The sequence below is a fragment of the Otolemur garnettii genome, unplaced genomic scaffold, assembly GCF_000181295.1.
Source record: "Otolemur garnettii isolate 467f Iridium unplaced genomic scaffold, OtoGar3 scaffold00001, whole genome shotgun sequence".
In the NCBI taxonomy this organism is placed as follows: domain Eukaryota; kingdom Metazoa; phylum Chordata; class Mammalia; order Primates; family Galagidae; genus Otolemur; species Otolemur garnettii.
The window spans coordinates 63878361-63899460 of NW_003852396.1; positions in this window are offsets into that span (position 1 = coordinate 63878361).

Genomic DNA, 21100 nt, shown 5'->3' on the forward strand with positions numbered 1-21100 from the left:
AAAAGCAATAATCCACAGATTAAATATCCAGCCTTCAGAATAGAAGAAAATATTCTCAAACTATACATCTGACAAAGCACTTACAATCACAATCTATGAGGACCTCAAATTGATCAGCATAAAATAAAATTAAAAAATAAAAATAACTGCATTAAAAAGTGAGTAAAAACATGAACAGACATTTTTCGAAACAAGATACAAAAGTGGCCAAGAAACACATGAAAAAATTCTCAGTGCCACGAATCACCAGGGAAATGCTAATTAAATGCACAATGAGATATCTCCTTAACTCTTTCAGATTTTCTGTCATTAAAAAACAATAGATATTGATAGGGATGTGGTGAAAATTAACATTCACACACTATTGGTGGGAATGTAAATTAGTACAACTCCTATGGAAAACAGTATGGAGATTCCTCAAAGAACTAATAGTATATGTACCATTGTATCCAAAGATTTCTGAGTACCCAAAGGAAAAAGAAAGTTATTATATCCAAAAGACACGTGCAGACATATGTTAATTACAGGACAAGTCACAATTGCAAAGGTATAGAATCAGCCAAAGTGCAGTCAACTAATGAATAGATCATGAAAATATGATATTTACACTGAGGAATACTACTCAGTTATAAAGAAGAATGAAATAATGTCTTTCATAACAACTTGGGTGGAACTGGAGCCATTATTACTAAGTAAAGTAACTCAAGAATGGAAAAACAAATGCTACATGTGAGATCCTAACATTAGCATACCATGTATGTGGTAGAGTGGTATAATGGATTTTGCAGATTCAGAAGGAAGGTTGAAGATGATGAGGGATCAAATACAGGGCACAAGGGACACCATTCAGATACCAGGTGTACTGAAAACTATGACTTCACCACTATACATATCACACATGTAATAAAGAACCACTCATGCCCCCCAAATCTATTGAAATGAAAGAAAGGAATAAAAGGAGGAAGAAAGGAAAGAAGGGAGGAAGGAAGGCAAGTTGAACAACATATATTTAGAATATGGATAAAACTCCACTTGTAGACAAAGAGAAAACCTGCACCCTGTATCATTTTTAGCAGGTATTAATCAACAAATACCTTAGGATGTATCTCACTAAAGTTGTTGTTGTTTTATTATTATTATTTTGGAGACAGAATCTTGCTCTGTTGCCCCAGCTAGAGCACAGTAGTGTCATGATAGCTCACTGCAACCTCACACTCCTGGGCTCAAGTGATCCCTCTGCCTTAGTTATATCCAGTACTACAGGCCTGCACCACCACACCTGGATAATTTTTTCTATGTTTAATAGAGATAGGGCCTTACTCTTGCTCAGGCTGGTCTTCAATGCCTCAGCCTCGCAGAGTGCTAGGAATACAGACGCAAGCTGCTGCACCTGTCCTCAGTGAACTTTGATATGCCCTTAGAATCCATTTCTGTGCGGACTTTCATTAATTTCTACAAACTGATTAATTTTGGACTTTCATCTAAAATCTCTTTTGCATTAGGTACTAAATAATAACAAACTACCAGAAAAGTCCATAATCACAAGTGGAAATAAATGATGTGTCGTGTCTAGTAGCTTATCATTGAAGAGGCAATCTTATCTTAGTCCAGGGAATGCGAATATGACCAATAGACTGGGTGAGATATCATATTCATAGCAGCCAGAAGAAGTCCTTCTGAGGATAACAGTGTGAAAAATGAGCTAGCAGCATAGCAGGGGTCACTCAATAGCCAAACCTTAGACAAGAACACCTACCTAGATGATCTAGAGCAGTGGTTCTCAACCTGTGGGTCACGACCCACAGGAACTGTATTAAAGGGCCACGGCATTAGGAAGGTTGAAAACCACTGGTATAGAGAAATGAGTGGCCTTGATAAAATTCAAATGAAATCAAGAAACTCACGAATCCACACAGAGAACAGCAATTGGAAGTATATGATGACATTGAGCAGACCCTTAGGAATTGCTTTGGCACATTCTGCTCTGTCTTTTAGGACTATGATTCAGGGCCAGTTGCTTGAAATGCAAGTGGATCATATATATATATTTTCCTTCTATCCACCAGCTTGAATCAGTATTTAGGTGACAATATCCATCATATAACCTCAGCTCAAAGAATTTTTGTTCCTGCTCTACTCAAAATCCCAATAATTACGTATTTGCTTGATGGATTTAATGTAGTTAAATTTTCAGATGTCAGCTAAGGCCACATCCAATGCCTACCTCATTCATTACCATTACTATTGGATACCTATCAGTTGCTTGATCATTCTTGGAAACTCTTTTCACATCTTATATGTCATAGCACTGAAAGAAAAAGTCCACTTCAGAAATGGGAGCCCTTTTATTCTAGCTCACCACAGTTGCTTTAACCAATGCACAGGCCCCATCAATTTAAGCATAGTAATTATCGATGCATAATATCTATATGATTTAAATTCAGTAGCATTTAAATATTATTTTATTCCTTTGTAAAATGTAGGACTTGCTATTTTTCCAAGTTGTAAACAAAAGTGAATGTCAATTGGACAGAAATAATTGTCTTAAGCAGCTTTGAGGTTATTCTGTGACCTACATTATTGCAAATGTTTCATCTATTGAAATCAACAATCAAAACATCCGTTTGTGGGGCTCTTGCTAGTCCTATTCCTTTATGTTTCTTGTTAGACACTACATAATAGATACTAGCAATTGGGCTGTAGAATATTTACATGCACTAATAGGTTAACAAACTTTTACAGGAAGAGCCATTAAATTTTTCAAAATAGATGGTGTTATAGTTATCTTCTATTTAGGAGGCAGAACTTTCTCCTGGTTTATAGGTTTTTATCTCTCATCAGTACTTTCTTTCTCAAAAATAGAGAAAAGAGTAGCTTTTCTTTTTACCCTCCCTGAAGCACAGATAACCTGGGTTAAACATTTTTCCCTGGCACTAAGTAAGGACTGTGTAAAAATTTAGTTACCTGTGGTTTGAAGCTTTGCCCTGAGGATTGTAACAAATCTGGATTCCGTGATCATCTGAGAAAAGGACAGATCTGGCCAGTTCAACATGAAGGTTGTGGGCTGAAGCTGATTTTGTTAACTGTTTTTTGTGTGTTTATTTGTTTTAAAAAAATCAACTATTTAAAGCTTATAGGCCTGTTGCCTTTTCACTGCACTGAACTTGCTTCCGTGCACTGACCTTACGTCAATCAGGTGGTTGGACTTTGGTCTGTGGTTGCTTCTAAATCAGTGATTCTCAACTGTATTAAAGGGTCGTGGCATTAGGAAGGTTGAGAACCAGTGTTCTAAATCTAACCTTCCTAGAGGAAGTTCAGTAACGATATTTGCAATGATTCCTGCATCATGTATTTCATCCAGAATACAATGTCTAGGCTTTCAAGATCATGCTTAGTAGGTTCTAGTTTTTCTTTCCCCCCCCCCCTTTTTCTTTAGATTTTGAAAAGAATATTCTATAAATATTAAGGAATTCAACCTTTTTTGTTGGACGTTTTATTTGGGAGTCCAGTCATCTTTCTGCTAGCTGTCACAAAGAAACAAATCTAATGGGGGCAAAACATAAGCTTGATTATTAGCTCTACTGCCTTGGAGAACACATGAAGTATTTATACCCCTGTCTCCAAATACAGATCTTGGTATATATAACTTTGTGAATTTATGTTATTAAATGCAAGGAAGAATTCTGGAAGAGATGGAACCTAGATTGATCTGGGTTTAGAGAGACAGGCCATATATAATATGCCTGGAGTTTGGATGAAAACAATCCCAGAAGACTGCCCAGGAACAGACAGGTCTGGGGACGCCAGAGACGATAGGCTGAATTGCACATTGAGTGACCTTCACAGGAATCTGCCCACTGGGAACACAGACCTACTGGATGACCCGTTCTTCTTCCAAGGGAGGAAAAGGAGCAAAAGGAACAATAAAAGGACTGAGATTTCACCCCTGTACAATCATACTATAAGAGTTAAAGGAAATATCCTGAAATTTTCAGGGAAACTTCTTTGCTGAGTTCAATCTTTCTATTTACCTATAGATAAGATCAGGTATAAAAGTTAATGTATTAATAGCCAAAAATAAAGATGTGATGAGATTACCTGACTTAAAATGAAGACATACTGTCTCTGTGTAGAAGCAAAATCCATAATATTGAGTACTGATTTTTCAGGTAGCTATATTGATTTTTGAGCCAAAAGGGCAAACTCTTGCATTGTTGATATTCCCTTTTTTTTTTTTTTTTGAGACAGATGCTCACTATATCACCCTGGGTAGAGTGCTGTGGCATCATAGCTCACAACAACCTCAAACTCTTGGGCTTAAGCAATTCTCTTGCCTCAGCCTCCCAAGTAGCTGGGACTAAAGGTGCCTGCCACAATGCTCAACTATTTTTTGATTGCAGTTGTCATTGTTGTTTAGCTGGCCCACGCCAGGCTCAAACCCACCAGCCTGGTTGTATGTGGCCAGTGCCCTACTCACTGAGCTATGGGTGCTGAGCCCATTGTTGATATTCTTAATCAGCATAAAATATATGTAAATACCAACAACCCTTCAGAAATATTTGCCTAAATTACTGTTCCTGGAAAGATCATAGAAAACATATCTCCACATTTAAGTATAACATTAAATCACTACCATTACTAAAATGGTAGAAGTAGAAAATTAAAGATTTGAACTCCCCTATACCCTATTCCACTGTGCCTCAAATAGTTCTCATTTTTGATAGAAATACATTTTGGGTTTGAGAAACAGTCAAAAGAAAATAGAATCAAAGCTGTTTGTTTTTATCTCTAGTGGGTATCACATCTCTAAGTATATGATAAAAGCTGTAGACCTTTTCCCCAGGAGAATGAATATGCATTACTTATATATAAAAATTTATTGGACATTGTACAGTAGTTTATGGATAATCTGGGCACTCACTCATATTTATCAGTGTTAGAGACCCTAGATGGAGAGAAATCAGCACTATATGAGTTATGTGAATAATTACTGCTGTGAAAAAATTAATCTTTTTCCTATGCTTAATAACCATCAGAAAGACAGGGTTTGTTCATCTCTGCTTTCTTCCATGTAAGATATTTTGGGAAATAGAAATAATTATGACCTGTTATAAATGGGTTAAATAACTATGTAGATTTAGATTTTTTAGTATCTGAAATGTTCAAAGTTAGTGTTTTGTGTGGTCTGATCACCTGTAATAACCGTATGATGGGCACTTATAGTTATTGCAATAAGGAAAGACTATCTGGTTGAAAACTTGCTTGTTTATTATGTGACTTGAAAGGATTCCAAAATCATTAAATAATAGTTGGAAAGTTGCATATATATATCATATAACACACACAAATACAGTCATGCATTGCATCACAACATTTGGTTAACAATGGACTGTATATATGATGGTGATTCCATAAAATTATAATATCTATTTTTACTATATATTTTCTATATTTAAATGATATGTTCAAATACATCAATACTTAATAATTTGTCAGTTTCATAATGTACAGGTTTATAGCCTAGAAACAATAGTATTAAATACAGTTTCATAATGTATAGGTTTATAGCCTAGAAACAGTAGGCTCTATATACCATCTAGGTTTGTGTAAATACATTCTATGATGTTTGCACAATGACTAATGCCTAACAGTGCATTTGTCAGAACTTATCCCCATCGTTAGGTGATGCATGTCTTATATGTATAATATTCAGCAGAGTCTGTACATTTAAAATCTTCCTATACAGTTTTCCAAAAAAGGAGGAAGACACACTAGTACCAGTTCAAGAGAATGAGGATTTTTTTTAAATATTCTTCTTTATCACAGCAAGGAAGGACTTTATAGGCATTTCTTCTCAACAGCCTTTCAAAACCTTAAATAATATAAAAGGACATGCAGCATGGCAATTTCATATATTTTTATTTTTCCACAGCTGAACTCACAGTCTTCCTTATTTACATCTTTCTCAGACCAAACCTCCCCAGCCTTACTCTTGTGGAAATGGCTATCATCACGTCTGACTATAAGGAGTCTGAAACATATGGAGGACACTTTTCTCTTACTGCCCTTTCACACAGCAACAGCAGGCTTCTCCTGATGCAGATGGTTGATGGGGAAGTCAGTTCAGAAAGTTGCACTCAAGCTGGATTCATTCCTGCAGGCACAAAGGCAACTACCTTCTTTATTTATATCTGGGATATTTTCTGAGAGGGAGAGAATCCTTACAATTGTCACACGGTCCTTTCCTCTGATAAATTTTTTAATGACCATTTTTGTTCTTGTGCTTTCTTTTTCAACTACACTGTTCCAAAAGTCAAACCATTGTGTTTTTTTGAGGAATAAACTCTTACTTGGCTTTTGAATTGAAATGTCCATACCTAGTTTCTTTCTTTCATATACATTTCTCTGCAGTGAAGGAATGATTGGATGCTCAGTCTTCTCCTTATTCAATGTCAAATTCTAGGCTCAATTCTGATAACATTTCTGGATAAGGAGGTACAATTCCATAGTAGATTCAAACATTTATTGAGGTTCACTTATATGCTTCACATTATGTGAAGCATTTTAATTATGCTTTCTTATTTAAATATTTAACATATTTTTTATAGAGTCAGTGTGCTAACAGTGGTTTACAGATGATAGAACTGATGTTCAGGAAGGTAAAGTAATTTTTATAAGGTTATTCTAAGAATAGTAAGAATTTGGACTTGGGTTTTCAGGTCTTTCATGTCCCAATGTCAATATTCAAAGGAACCAAGGCAACATAGCTGCTGGTCCAGATATGACCTTGGGGGATAGTTTTGTCATTTTAGTATCTGACTCATTTATGACACACAGATAACATATTTTTCTGGGGAAAGCAAGGATTCAAGCTATTTTCTCACAAACAGATACAGAGTTTCCAATGTCCGACCCTGTCAAGATGTATTAATGTTATAGTTATTTCTTAGGTATACCAAATGAAATAAACTATAGGGGTGATCAAGATAATTGATGGGAGGAAACATCATATTTGCTTCACCACTGAGATTGAATATTGTGAAGTTTAAATTTCTAGATTTGTCCTCCTAAATTTTTCCTGTATTTCTTTATCTTTCTTTGAGTTTTATTTTAGATTACCTCTAATTGCAGAAATAGTTTGTATGTGATATGTAAGTCTAATATAAAATTTACTTTTGAAAAAAAAATCTTTAGTTGTCAACGTTGTTTTTTTATCTGGTATGTTATTAACAACAATGACTGTTTATAGCCTTAGTTTCCCTGGAAACTGAAAGGAACCTATTTTCTTTGACCTATTTTCTGCACCAAGTTTGAATCAAAAATGAACTGGCACTGTGAAAGAGTTCAGGAAACATTTATTAAATTACATATTATATACACTAGGGAGCTTCTAGCTTTCATCCAAATCAACCTATATCACTTAGTCGTGGCTGCCGATTTCACTGGTTTCAAAGGAATTGAAATCACTTTATGGCCTATGGGAGAAACAAAGATCATGATTTGATTAGTGATGTCTGCTATGAGTGGAAGGGGGTGGTAGTTTGCCTATGACCCTGAATTTGTTCAATCATTGCAGTGTTCTACTTTCCTTAGTAGATGTGTTCCCATTGCTTAGAGTGAATTTTTTTTTCTCTGTTCTAGTATGTTGGCCTGGTCATAGGTTTTAGCTTCTCTAATCTTTCCTGTCTTCTCGTAATTAATCCATATATATTCATTTAATCATTAGTTGTAATGCCAGCTTGAAAATTTGAAGATAACCATTTTTGTCTACATTGAGTTAAAATTCTGTTTTCATCTATATTATATTCACCCTTAGACAAACCATTCAGTGCTTGACTATAAAACCCAATAGAAATGGCAAAGACCCAACAAGGATGCAGCAGAGACAACCTGTAATTATTTTGATTGTATAAAGCAATTTGTCTTCTTGATGTAAGACCCACCATCTTCCACACCAAAACCTAGAGCTCCAGCTTTATCTCCTCATCATGCCTTTGCACATTGTAAATACTTATCAAATGGAATTTACTGTTTCTAGAACATATTTATTTATTTTTTGCTTATTTATAAATAGAACCTTCTACAAGTTAGTAGTTCAACCCATGCCCTTTGTATCACACTGTGCCTGTGCTGAGTATATCTCACAGTAAAGTACACGGTATCCCTGCACTGACCACTACTGTTTCTTTGTTATCTTTAGAGTTTAAATTTGGATTTCTGGAGTTCTAATCATAGTTCCACTTATCCAGTGGTTCTCAACCTTCCTAATGCCGTGAACATTTATGACAGCCCAATGGGGTCATGACCCATAGGTTGAGAACTGCTGCACTAATCTATGAAAGTTTGCTTGTTATTTAACTTGTATGAGATTCTCTTACACTATTTACACAAAGGCTATAATAATAAAAATACCACAGAGATGTGTTATAAAGGATAATTAAGTTAATGCAGGTAATAGATTTAGTGTATATAAAACACTTATTAGTGTTATTGATTTTTATTAGCAAATAATTTGAATCTGTGGGTAAGACCAAAGTTGCCAAAGTACAACTAATTACAAGACCTAAAGATGGATAAATGGAAGTGTATATGATGAAACATAATTTATACAATATATGCATCTAACTTTTGGGTTTGTTAATTAATAAAGTTAGTAAATTAGAAATGTGTGGGTCTTCATATAACTAATTCTCTAAATGATTAATATTGTTTTCCAAGTCTTAATTCAACATCTGAAAAACTACACCCCTTCAACACCTGTTCCCCGTTGAGCACTCTCTAATGGGCACACAGTATATACTAACTCTATTCCTCACAAACTCTGCAAAAGACATTTTATTACCTCCATATTATGGTGTAGGGCATTGAATTTAAGAGTTGTTAACTATGTTATCACATAGTTAGGAAAAGATTTCAGGTTGACCTATTTTGGCTCAAAATATCACATTCAGTACACCACACAATATTAAACTTAGAGCTCTTCCAGTGAGAATTTTCTGCCCAGGTATTCACTCACTTATGATTGATACAAGTCCATCAAGATACATTGCAAGATACATTCAGCTTATGGTTTTGAGGCCAGACTGTGCTATCTCAACAAGCAAGTAACTGGAATGTGCCTGAAATCTTTTGCTTCAATTGAGATCTTCAATCTCACTGCTCAATTAACTGAAGATAAATAATCATAAAACAAAATAATCTTCTCATACAACAAACATATAACAACATTAACAAAGAGTCAAAATACTCTCAACAATGAATGTAAGCCATAAATTACTACACTATATTGAGAAGCAAATGTTAACTGTCATGTTTCGATTGATATTCTCCCTTTTCATAGCTAAAAGCTGATGTAAATCATAAACATTGCAAGTCAAGGTTTGTAAATTAAGTTAAATATGGATATGCAGGCTGTTCATAAAATTCATGTACAATTTAAAGTAGTCAAATATTTTAAATTGCACACGAACTTTATGGTCACCCTGTATATATACATATAAGTATTTTTAACTTTATACATGTCACATATATGTGTAGGTGTGAACACATACACATGCATACACACTTACTTTCTACTTTGATATTCTCTAAGTTTTTATGGTAAGGTAATAGTATCATTCAATTACCTCACAATTCATTCTTGAAAGAATCCATGATTAGAGAAGAACAATCACAATTACTTATAAAACTTTGAAAAACCAATATGTTGTAATTACACAATGACAAAGTCAAAAGAAGCTCCACTAATTGCAATTAGGATAAAAGAATGCTATCAGCAGACGCTGTACTACAAAATTTAAACTAATCCAATTACTGGTGGCACGTTAGACCTATAAACAAATTACAGGTGGCAAGAAATTTGGAAAACTGCTCATAGTATGTCTATTATTTGTTTGGCTTTTGTGAGACGAGCATCAGGTTGGTGACACTGATGCTGCAAATATGAAAAACACTTGTCTTCCAGTTATAGATAATTGTTCATAACTGACATGACATTAATAATCCATCTAAGACAAGTTTTGGCTTATTTGTCTGATTGCTGTGATGAGACACTGCTTTAACATCCATGTACTGTCTATTTAACTAGTTATTAATGCCTACAAATTACAAATTTATTATTTTCCTTCAGTATGTTTTAAAACAGAAAATAAACTAGATATTGCCTTCTTTTACATGCCCATAGCCAATGATTTTTTTAAATTGAATTAATCACTGACAATTGTGATTAATATCCTTGGTCACTTTGTCTTCACAATATTATTTTAACATTACTGAAGAGGTTGCAAAAGATAATTTTAACAAGTACCAAATTTATGATAATAGTTAAAATTTTCTTAATTTTAAATACTTTATGTGTATTATCACATCTATAATCTTATAAAATATTTGCTTTATTATTTTAATTTAAAAAAAGAAGAAAGAAGCTTAGAGAGTTAGTTGCTTTGTTAATCAAAACACTGAAAAAACACACATTTCAATGATGTTTAGTTGTGACCATAATCCCATGTTACTTTTAGTAAAGAGAGTGTAGCTATAATAATATAAAAAATATAATGTTATGTATACATAAATAGTTCTTTAACTCAACATTCATTGAGTATCTCAGGTGTCCGCAACATAGAATAACAAAGAATAGCTTGGATTGACAGGAACAATTTCTCACATCAGTATTAACATTGAATGTGAGTGGTTTAAATGTCTCATTTAAAATACATAGATTGACAGAATGGATTAAGAAATAATAACCCAGAATATCTTCTATCTCCAAGAAACGCATTTAACTTCCAAAGAGTCATGTAGAATCAAGGCTGTAAAAAGTATATTACAGAAATGGAAAAAAAAAATGAGCAGAAGTAGCTATCCTTATATAAAACAGACTTTAAATAAGCAATAGTAAAAAAAAAAAAAAACCAGATACAGTCATTATTTCATGAAAAAGAGATCAATTCAACAAGAAGATATAACAATACTAAATATATATGCACTTAACACTGTAGCACCCAGATTCATATACCAAATACTACTGTATTGAATAAATGAAATACAGAACAATGCAATAATAGTGGGGAATTTCAACACTGTACTGAAAGACCTAGACATATCATTGAGGCAGAAAATCAGCAAATAAATAGGAATTAAATATGACTCTAGAACAAATGGACATAACAGACATTTACAGAAGGTTCTATCCCAAAACTGAAAAATATACATACTTCTCATCAGCACATGAAACACTTTCTGTGATATCTTAAGCCACCAAACAAGTCTCATAAAATTAAAAACAAATCAAATGTTACCATATATCTTTTCTGACCACAGTAGAATAAAACTAGAAATCCATTCAAAGAAGAACTCTAAAAGTACACAAAAACATGGAAATCAAACAATTTGCTATTGAATAATCTTGGGCTTAACAACAAAATCAAGACAAAAATAAAAAAATTAATTGAATGATAATGGTGACATAGATAGGAAAATATCTGGGAGACAGGAAAAGCAGGGTTAAGAGAGAAGTTCATAGCACTAAATATCTACATCAAAAAGAGAGAAAATTCACAAATTAACAACCTAATGTCACAACGCAGGAAAAGAGAAAAAAATAAGTAAAACAAAGCAAACCTAAAGCTTGCAGAAGATAAGAAATAAAAGCAGAATGAAATGAAATTGAAACCAATGCAATACAAAGGATCAGTAAAATAAAAGTTGGTTCTTTGAAAAGATAAACAAAATCAAGAGATCACTGATTGTACTAACTAAGAAAAGAGAAGATTCAAATAAGTTCAAAATTAGTAGAATGTAAGCACTCCAATTTGTAAAAGTAATCAGCACATTGAATCCTACAAAGGTATAAATGTATTCATGATCTATGTATATATGACTTAATAAAAAAGAAATGAAAGAAGAAGAAACATTACAACCAATACCACAGAAATATAAAAGATGATCAAAGACTACCATGAACACTTCTATGCCTACACTAGAAAATCTAGACTCTGAGGTAATAGATACATTCTAGGAATGAGACAACTTCCCAAGCTTGAATTAGGAAGAAATACAAATTCTGAATAGACCTGTAATAGTTGGCAAAATCAAATCAATAATAAAAAGAAACTCCTCCCATAAAAAAAGCTCAGGACCAGACAAACTCAGAGCCAAATTCTATCAGACCGACAAGGAACTGGCACCTGTATGACAAAAACTGTTGCATAACATCAAGGAGAATTCATTCTATGATGCCCACATCATCCTGGTACCAAAACCAGGAAAGGATAAAGCACAAAATAAAAGCTACAAATATTCTCCATGCACTTGATACAAAAACCTTCAACAAAACACTAAGAAACAGAATAAAACAGCACATCAGAAAAGTAACTCACCAGGATCATTGTGTTTCATCTCAGAGAGAAAAGCATGGTTCAAATACACAAATCCATAAATGTGATACACCACATAAGCAGAAACAAAAAAATATGATTGGATCAATGAGCATGGATGCAGAAAAAGCTCTTCAGAACATCCAGCACTCTTTCATGATATAAGTCCTCAACAAAGTGGGCATAGAAAGAAAATATCTCATAATGACAACAATCATGTATGACAGATCTATGGACAACACATTTCTGAATGGGGTTAAGTTGAGAGAAGTCCCACTAAGAACTGAAACAAGAAAAGGATGCCCACTTTCATCACTTCTGGACATAGTATTAGAAGTCCTATCCAGAGAAACCAAGCAGAGAAAAAAAAATAGACATCCAAATCAGAAAAGAGAATGTCAACCAATCTCTATTTGCTGATGATACGATTTTATCTGGAAAACCTTAAAGACTCCCCCAAAAGACTAATAGGATTAATTAAAAAATTCAGTAAAGTCTTAAATTTCAAAATTAATGTATCCTAAACATTACATTTTGATATACTAATAATAGCCATGCTGAGAAGCAAATCAAGAACTTGATACCATTTACAAAACCTGTAAGAAAATAAAATATACTTAACCAAAGAGGTTAAAGATCTCTACAAGATACTTAGCAAAACATTGTTGAAAAACCAACTTTTTGTTTTTTTAATTTTCTAAATGATTCTTTTGTTTTCAATTTCACTAATCTCTGATTTAATTTTGGTTATTTCTTTTCTTCTGCTAAGTTTGGAATTAAATTGTTCTTCTTTTTCCAATTTCATAAGATGGTTCATGAATTTGTTGATGTTCTCTCTTTCTGTTTTTTGAATGTAAGCATTGACTGTGATAAATTTCCCTTTTAAGATTTCTTTTGCAGTATCCCACCAATTTTGGCAACTTGTGTCTTCATCATTGTTATGTGGGAGGAATTTAACGATTTCTTCTTTTATCTCTTCCTGAACTCAACTATCATTTAGCATGAGGTTGTTTAATTTCCAAGTCTTTGTGTGGGGATGAACCTTTTTGTTGGATTTGAATTCCACCTTTGTTGCCTTGTAGTCTGAGAAGATTCAAAGTATAATTTCTATTCCTTTAATTTTGCTGAGGTTTGATTTGGTGGATGATCTGTTTTGGTGTACGGACCATGGGCTGATGAGAAGAATGTATATTCTTTAGCTTTGGAATGATGTGTTCTGTGTATGACTATTAATACCATTTGTTCTAGGGTAGCATTTAAGTCCTTTGTGTCTCTGTTTAGTTTCTGTTTAGAGGATCTGTCTAGTTCTGTCAGAGGGGTGTTAAAGTCCCTGGCTATGATGGCATTATGGGATATTGTATTAGATGCATCAAGGCCTGTTTCATAAATCTGGGAGCATTTAAATTGGGTGCATAAGTATTTAAAATTGAAATGTCTTCTTGTTGTATTCTTCCTTTGACCAGTATGAAATGTCCATCTTTGTCTTTCTTAACATTAGTTGCTTTAAATCTGCTTATAACTGAAAATAAATAATATTGCAATCCCTCCTTTCTTCTGATTTCCATTTGCTTGAAATACTGTTTTCTATCCCTTAACCCTGAGTCTTGATTTGTTCTTCAGGGCTAGATGTGATTGTGAGACACAGCATATGGATGGCTTATACTTTTTTGTCCAATTAGCCAGCCTGTGCCTCTTTAATGGTGAATTCAGTCCATTGACTAGAATGCATAAGTGTGGTGGAGTGCTATTCATCTTATTTTGTGAAAGTCCATTGTGAAGTTTTATCCTTTGCACCATTGTGAAAGCTAAGTTTTAACCTCTAGCATCTGGGTGTTTACTTTGCTGGTAGTCCATTGTGATGGTCATTGTGTAGAATAGGTCTAAGTATTTCCTGTAGAGCTGGTATGGTTGTGGCGAATTTCCTCAGTGTTTATATACCCACAGAAGATTTGATTCCTCCATCAATTTTGTAGCTTATTTTAGCAGGATACAGAATTCTGGGCTGAAAATTATTTTGTTTAAGAATGTTGAAAGTGGATGACCATGTTCTTCTGGCCTGGAAGGTTTCAGTTGAAAAGTCTGCTGTCGTCCTAACGGCTCTGCCTCTGGGGCTTACTCCTGGATGCTTGCAGAATTTTTTCTTTCATGTTGACTTTGGACATGTTCATTACAATGTGTCTTGAAAAGGCTCTGTTTGAGTTTAAAGGACCTGGGGTTCGATATCCATCTGAAATGAGTGTGTTTGAGTCTTTAGTAAAACTTGGGAAGTTTTCATTTATGATAGTCTCCAGTAGGGCTTTCATTTCTTTGGAACAATCTTCTTCCTCTTCAAGAATTACTATTATTCATAAGTTCAAATGCTTCATGGAGTCTCACAGTTTTTTAAGCATCTGTTCTGCTTTCTCTGTCTTCTCTTCTGCCTCTTTAACTACCTGGATTAACTTGAAAACATTATACTCTAGCTCTGAGGTTCTTTCTTCTCCATGGTCTAAACTATTTTTGATACTTCCTATTGTATCTTTACTGATTGTTTCCTTCATTTCCATAAGCTCTGCCATATCCTTTCTATATTCTATATATCTCTCATCTAACTTTTGGTTCTGTCTTTCCATTTTCTTGTCCATTTCTTTTATTGTCTTTATCATTCATATTTTAATTTCTTTCCTGTCAAATATATTAATTCTTTATATATGGAGTCTTCAGTAGTAGCTGCCTTATTGTCCCTTGAGGAAGTTACTCTGTTTTGATTTTTCTTGTTGTCCCAGATTTTCTCTTGGCTCCTCCTCATGTGTTCTTTCTCCTTGCCTTCTTTTTTTCCTTTCACAGTCTCCTTTGCTTCAGATTATCTTGTCTCAGAGCTTAGGTCTTTTTTTTTGAGACAGAGTCTCTCTGTTGCCCTCGGTAGAGTGCTGTGGGATTAAATCTCATAGTAACCTCAAACTCTTGGGCTCAAGTGATTCCCTTGCCTCAGCTTCCCAAGTAGCTGGGACTATAGGTGCCTGCCACAATGCCCAGCTATTTTTAGAGATTGGGTCTTGCTCTTACTCAGGCTGGTCTCAAACCTGTGAGCTCAGGCAATCCAGCTGACTCAGCCTCCCTGAGGGCTAGGATTACAGGCATAAGCCACCACTCCCAGTCCAGAGCTTAGGTCTTGAAATGGCCTCAGCCTAAGCAAAGACAAACTGTTCCCCGTGGCTAAAAAAACAGGAGTCCTTGTTCTTGATGACAATGTGTTGCTGGGACACCAGCAACAGGGCCATGTGGTTCTGTGCTTGTTTTAGGAGATGGAGGACACAGCCAGCAGCCTCTGTGGTCCTTATTCTTAAATTACTTGCCTTTGTTGATTACCCAGTTGTTGTGCTATGGCATTATAGCTCACAGCAACCCCCGACTCTTGGGCTCAAGTGATTCTCTTGCCTCAGAATCTTGAGTAGCTGGGACTACAGGTTCTTGCCACAATGCCCAGTTATTTCTAGAGACAGAGTTTTTCTCTTGCTCAGGCTGGTCTTGAATCTGTGAGCTCAGGAGTTTCACCCACCTTAGCCTCCAAAAGCACTAGGATTATAGGCATGGGCCACCATGTTCAGCCCTTGGAAAATATATCTTTCAGCTACTCCCTCAGGGTCCCAAAACCTCTGAATATTTTGAAACATATAGGTTTTTTTTTTACCCTAGATTGACATTTTCACAATATTGATATTCCAAAACTTATATGGCTTTCCTATGAATTGGATATGATTTCATTCCATGCTTAAAGTGTCACACCAATAATTTTGTTTTTGAGACTCATTCTCTCTCTCTACTTATTCACTGATATTTTGGATGTCAGTGGACTACTATGGTATAATGCCATTAATACTTTAAGAAGTCCTTTTGACTAATAAGAGTTACTCTTGATTTGGCATGGGCATCCAGGTCTTTTTGTCTGTATATTGTTTTTCCAATGGAAAATTTGAAGATAAGAGAGAGTTTTATGATACAAGTCAGAAATTGCTCACCCTTCTATCTCAAATACAGCTTATTAAAGCTAAATGAAACTTCCCACTTTCTACCTGGAAACTTGCTCAATTTCAACATTTTGTTAGGTACATCTTCTAAGTCACTGAAGGTGACACTTATGCCAATAGTTTTACCACAATATCAATTTTTAGAAACTTTCTCAGTGCTTTAATAGTCTTTGTTCAATGCTCATTTCTAAATCTAACATATTTTAATTTTTTATGAAAGCATTCTATGTTTACCACCAGTTTGTGAGTCAATTAGAGCCTACTAAAATAATCTTTCATGTCAAACTCTGATCCTTAAATGATAATAATTTACTAATGCACATGCATCTATGAACAATGTGGGTAAGGTTTGCCATTTCTTCTGGTCTCACGTTGGGACATAGTCACCTACTTTGTGGTTTCCTTGCCATTGGCTGATACAGGATACTGTTCCTAGGATAAATACCTTTAACCCATGTCTTTCATTTTCCTATAGCTTTCCCTTGATATATTCTAGGAATCTAAGAATGGAAGGGGAAATATACAAACACTTTTCAAGGCTCTGCCTTCATCACTTGTTTCTGTCCCATTGGCCAAAGGAAGTCATACCTCTAAGTTCAAAGTCTGTATGCACACACAAATGTATGGATACAAAAACATATGGGAAATTAGGTATATCTGTTCAGTCAATCTACCACAGAGAGCATGCAATGAGTCCAATTTTGAGTAAGAGAGGAGACAAAGAATCCATGACTATATAATTTCAGATCTTTTATTCTGAGTCTAAAAAACTGTATCATTATTAAAAAGGGTCTTTTTAAAACAAAGAGAGAGAAAAAAATAGTGAAGTGTTTTAAGTAAAGGATCAGCACAACATACTTTTTTCACTCTAAAGCACTGTGTGGGGATTAAAAATGTTATATCTTGGGAAACAGTTAAAAGAATATTGTCCTAATTCAGGTGATAAATCATACATGTCTCATAAGTTAATAATAGAAGGTATAGAGAAAACACTACAGGGTACTTGATGGAGACAGGGAAGAGTTCAGGATTTGAAATTAATTCTTTATCTTACCAGCTTAAGAAAAGTGAAGACAAAAAATAATTAGTTGGCCTGAAAAGGCTAAAGCAATGATTTTATCCATAGTGAGAGTCTTTAGGGATATTTGCCAAATTGAAACAAAACATTATGCAAAGAAAGATTATCATAAGATGTACATTTGCAAAATACTTGAAGTAAGAGAAATTTATACACATACACACATTTATTCTTTATTTTTAATTTTAGCTACTCTTTAACATCTATATTGGGAGACTTGTATGGTTGGGGAGAAAAAGGAAAAAGCTCTTTTGACATGATTTTGGTAGCAAAGTGTAATAATAGGTGAAGAGAAAGGAAAGCCTGGCTGACAGTCAATGTATTGAGCAAGGGCCATTTTAACACTAAGTCTAAAGAAGCCAAACTTTTTAAGAAAGCAAAGATAAGCTCTTTACAAATATCTTGAGGAGAAACTCATCATAAGTTGCCAATGAACATACCTTAGGTTGCATACTATAGCATGCTTTGCAGGCCTGTTTGTGGCAATAGAAGTAGTCTGAATTGTACTCTTGTAGCTACTATTGTGAATTATAATTTCAAATTTACCTATTCAAGAATCTCTTTTAAGGAAATCCACACCCCAGAACATAACAGACAACTTTTACCTTGATATCTAGTGAAAGGATATTCAAATAGTGTTTGACCAAGTTAAAGCAATAGCATTAACATTTGAATTCATTAGATAAATAAATATCAACCATAATTCTCAGGCTATTTATATTAATGCATTTTGCATTCATTTCTTCCCATGTTGATTTTTCATTTTATATTTTGTCACTTCTATATAGCATTAACCAGGCATAAAATTTATAATTTATAATAAGAATTGTCTTGAATCGCCAATGATTAAGTTGAGGAGGTGAAACATAGTCTGTGTTCCTTGAGATACAGAAATTGACAGGACAAGGCAGGGATTGTATTTGTTGACAATTGAAGGAGAGAGAAGGGAGGGATACTGGGAATTGACTGTCTCCTGCACTAGTTATTTTATTTCTTTTTCTCAAGAAATGGCCTTTTCCCTGTTAGTTACAATCTTGGAAAACTGAATTTCTCAACTTTAGAAAGGAACTACTTCCTTCAATTTTATCTCAGGGTAGAATGAGGCTTAGGGGCCTGACACTGGCACCTGTTCCCAAGGCACCCCTTTAGAAGAGGGGTCTCTAGCCAGTCTTTGGTCAGGTGCTGTAAACAAAGAGTACAGAGTAACACAGTGTCCCACAAGCTCTTGGCCATTGTACAAAATTTTAAAATCATAATTGAAATAGAGGAATGATAGTGTCAAGAGGGAAAGATGGAGATAGATCCTATCTGTCTTAGTTCAGGCCGCTATAACAACTTGCTGTAGCAATTTTGGTGAATTAAAGTTATATAACAAGTATTTATTTCTCATATTTGTTGAGGCTGGAAACTCAAGAAGAGAGGAAGGAAGCATCTTTCTGTCTATACTTCACAGATTTTGTCTTCTTTAATAGACTGTTATCTTCTTAAGGGTGATCCACTTCCTTACCTAATTTATAATTTTTTAATTAAATCATAACTGTGTACATTTATGGGGTATAGTGTGTTGATTTGATATAAAATGTGGACTTTTAAAGTTCCTATCCTTGTGCATTGTATATAATAGACCTTAACAGTAACTACTGGACTAATTTGATTTTTTTTCTTTCTTTTTTTTTTTTTTTTTTACTAATTTGATTTTTAATCCTATGATTCAGAAGTTGAATAATCAGTATTACTTTTGTTTTAATTTACATTGAAGGAATGAATGAGCTTGACCAAGAGCACATAACTAGTTACTAATAGCCAAACTCTAATATGAAGGCCTTTTAATTTCTTGCGTAATGTCATGTATTAACATATTATATGCCACAAATTTAAATATATGGGTCTGAAACAATGTGACCTGTTATCAATTAGTGATTTACACTAATACATGCCATATGAAAATTTAGCATCATATTTTTTAGTGTAGGGGACTAATAATGATATGGTAGTAAGTAGAACCAGATATGGATTCACACATTTTCAATGTAAATCCCTACTTGGACTGTAATATACTGTGTGATTTCAGGTGAGTACCTGACTGCGTCTCAGTTTTCACACTTATATATATGCTGGAAGAAAATAACAATATCTATCCCATAAAATAACAAGAGTTTAATGAGATAAAGTATACAAAATACTTATACCAATAAATATAACAAATGTATATCTAATGTTTGCCAGGTGACAAACATCACTCAAGTACTTTACCAGTATTAATGCATACAATCTTTACACGAGCACCATGTGGTAGGTGCTGTTGTTTTCATACCCATTTTACAGATAAGGAAAATGAAGCAAAGAGAAAGGTTAAGTAACTTCACTAAGATCACACTGGACCTCCTCCTCACATTTGTGGGGATGAGGGTAAAAATAGAAATATTAGCTTTTATATTCTGAGTCTACAAAGGAAAAATAGCAGTGCATCATATACTATATATTCATATAGAAGAAAATTTATAACTCTATTTAGCTAAACCCCTTTTAAAAGAGAGGATTAGCTGTGGGGATACAATAGTTCCTGTGATTTTAAATTTTGTGCTAAAACTGTCTCAGTCATCAAGACAAGGAAAAAAATGACTTATAAGATTATTAGTTGACAAAAATGCCACAAGTGTTCAAATATTTAAACTTTATAATTGAAGTCACTTCTTCTGCCAGACTCATAGTTTTGCACAGCCTTGCCGCCAACAGGTCAACCACGACTTGTTTCTTTCTTTTTTTTGGGGGGGGGGTGTTTTTTTTCTTTTGTTTTTTATTAGATCATAGCTCTGTACATTGATACTGTCATGGGGTACAGTGTGCTATTTTTATATACAATTTGAAATATTCTCATCAAACAACTTGTTTCTTGATCTATAGCCTGAGTAGAATGAATGGTCAGCTGAGATAAGGCAAGGCAAGGGTCAGAGTTTGGCACTGACCCATGTTGTATCCAGGATACCACTCTACCTACCTGCACTTGGGATGGGGACTGACACATCAAGCTCCTGGCAAAGTTCTCCTCTCCAGCACCCCACTTTTTCATCTCAAGATTTTCAGGTCAAAACTATTTACCACTTAAAACTATACCAAAGAGCAAAAGTAGCACAGGTATCTGAAGAACCTAGACTGCTCAGAATCCACTTCATAAGATACAGAGCATCTGTCTTTAAGCAAAGTTTCTCCTAGTATAAAGGAAACTATCTGATTTCCTAGGGGCAGCAGTTTTGATTTCTTCCCACATGCCTTGTCAGCCTGGGATTGTGGAAACCAGTTGGATTTCACCTCTATCTTCCATTTATACTCCATTCTGACTTTTCAAAACAGGTTCTTATGAAGCTAAAAATAAAAACAAAGTCTATGTATTTCACTTTTTGTGATTTGAGGGTCCCTCTGAACACAGAGCTCAGGGGATAGTCCCTTCCAACCTGGACTAAAGGTCATATTGGATCAAAACTGGATAATAACAGAACTAACTTAGGAACACCAAAAGTCAGGCTCCAGAGCCTGTAGACTCAATTATAGCTGTGTACATTAATGTAATCATGGGGTACAATGTGCTGGTTTTACATACAATGTGAAATCCTTTCATCAAACTGGTCAACATAGCCTTCACA